Source organism: Belonocnema kinseyi, chromosome 4 (assembly GCF_010883055.1).
Source record: "Belonocnema kinseyi isolate 2016_QV_RU_SX_M_011 chromosome 4, B_treatae_v1, whole genome shotgun sequence".
In the NCBI taxonomy this organism is placed as follows: Eukaryota; Metazoa; Arthropoda; class Insecta; order Hymenoptera; family Cynipidae; genus Belonocnema; species Belonocnema kinseyi.
The window spans coordinates 134,614,868-134,617,623 of NC_046660.1; positions in this window are offsets into that span (position 1 = coordinate 134,614,868).

A 2,756-nucleotide genomic window follows, 5' to 3' on the forward strand; every position below is an offset into this window, starting at 1 on the left:
CTAAGACTCGGTCTCATTCATATAACGAAAGACGGAAGACGTTATCGTTATGATAATGCTATCACTGCGATAGCGTACCCTATCTACTATATCTAGTATATAAAGCGGCCGCCCATTCATGCGAGTTAGTCGTATTCTAAGTCTTAACTTGTACCCTTGTACCATTGATAAAATAAAGTTAGTCGTACCGAGTGAATCGGTGCGTCATATTTAAAAAATACTTCTTTGCCTCTTTTCGGCATCACATGTTTGAGAAGAATAAATGTTAATAATCAGGTTTATATTTTTAATTTTGTTCATGTAAGGTGTGATTTCCATTTTTGGAAAGATTCCGAAAAGTATTTTATGATTATTTAAAAAAATGTGAAAGGGGGGGAGGTCGAAAGAACGTGACGTAATATTATAGGTGAGCGCCTCGTTAATTCGTGACTGAGCGTGATAAGGGGCATGGCAGGGGAGGGGCGAGGGGGTAAATAGCTTGAAATAAAACGTGACATCAAATGTGAACGCTGCCCTTGCTATTTAAACTTTACATAAATCGAAGATAATTTCCGGTTTTTAACCTTGTCTGGATAATCTTTCGCCTTATAATCGCTCCATTTTTATTCGAAATGTAGCGAGAATGACGACGCCAGTGCTATCTAGCGTCGTTTAACTTAATTAAATTGTAGAGAAGTGGGGATTCCCATCTGTTATTTGCTTTTTGGTAAGTGGTGTTAAATAAGCTCTAATTCATCTACAATAGTCTGATCTATTTCGGAGGAGATTTATTCGTAAGAAAAATGTTTAATTCGTGTTTTCTGTTGCTGATTCTACATGTATCGTCGAAATTTTCTCAATTCAGCTTGATGCAGTGGACGAGATCAGAATTATTCTTCTAACCTGGGTGAAACTTTCGAAAAAATATGTTTAATTTTTAACCGTTGCAAGATTTACCTGCAACAAATATTCAGCTTTGTTTTTTTCTGTGTTGTTTTCAATCTGTTGTCCCTATTTATAGCTCGAAATCACTCATTCTTTTCCGTTATTCCATTGCTGTTAAGGATGCCGTAGCTGACGACAGCTTTTTTCATCGCAGGGTAAACTTTCGTAAAATATTATGCAAACTTAAACAGCGGGAAATTTTACATGCAACAAAATTTAACTTTATTTTTTTCTGTGCTTATAGGGTTGATAGATTTTATATTATAATTGTTGTAAATAATCGGGGATTTCAATTCAAGTTTACCGACCTCCTAGGACTGATACCGACGTGCATATATCTACAAATTTTCTTGAAAAAAAGCATAACAATCAATTTCCAGGTTATCTGAGAATAAAGTTTATTGCAAACCAGGGAACAAATATTAAAGTACTCATTGTAAATAAAAGGTGAAATTTATTTTTCAATATCTGAATAATTAACTACAGACCAAAGTAAAGAAATAAATGTAATATATATTTGATATAATAGTGTTGAACATAATGTAGAAAAGTTCGCATTTTTAAGAAAACCTAGTGCGAAGCACGAGATACGTAAGGAAAATGTGTCCGTAAAGCCGATGTAGCTTTAGCCAAAGAGAATTTACAATCACCAATTTACATTTGTCCATGCTTTGACGTTTTATTTTAAAAGGTATGTGCCCACATGTGGGGATGTACAAAGATCGAGCGTGAAGTGTGAGTACCAACGGACGCGCACTACTCGTGTAGAAATTGCCCTATTTTGCCCCATTCAAAAAATGGCGCTGGCAAGGCCCAGGCCAGTTTTTCTATTTTCAATACAAATAATTAAATAATTATGGGGCACAAATAGGACATTAAAATATAAATATCTGTTATTAACTATAAACACACTCTTTTTGTTCCGAATTAAAAATAATAAAATGACTCCCGCATATGAATGAAACATAATTGATGAAACATAATTCATTTGGAGAGAAAAAACACTTTAGGCCTAGGTCGAATACGTGTTAAGAAACATCGTGCAGGACAAGAACTTAATTTGTTTTCATTGTGTTCATAAGAACAAAAATTTATTTATTTATATTTTAAAAAATTGTACTAACCCAAGAAGAATTTGAAATATATTATTAGTAATTCTATCATATTTACTAGACGTATGCATTGCGCAATTTTTCATTTATTGCTAAAGTTTTTAAAAATTTGGAAACTTACATTAAAATTAGTTGCAAAAAAGATGTATTCAGTGAATTTTTTAGATTTCAAAACATTAACTTAAACATAAACCGTCCCTATTGAACATTCTTTGTGGAAACGATACAAGACGCTGAACAAAATATACGATTTTTGAATTTAAAAAATCGTCGACAAAGTTGCCTTTATACGGGAGACTCCGCGTACACGCCTATTATGAGATGGCGAAATAGATTGGAAATAAATATAGGCAAAACGTTGAGGTCTTGACTCAAGATGTAATGTTAATTGTGCCAAAATGAAATACTGAAGCATTTTTGAAGGCTTGATAGTCAATTCCATATTCAATGACCCTGACAAGTAGGACCTAAGTAGGGCAAAAGTCTGCAAAAGCGCTGACCCGACAAGGGCCATGCCAAAACTAAGGAAAACTGGTCAGTTTCTTACCAGGCCCAAGTTTATATTTCTACACGGGTCTAGGGGCGCTCATATTTTGAATTTTTTATATGCTATAACTCCGATAATTTTCTTATTATTGAAAAAAGGAGTGAGGAGAACTGGTTCCAAAGGCCAATCCAAGAGATTAATTTTTTCAAATGTTATCGAGTTCACAGAAATAC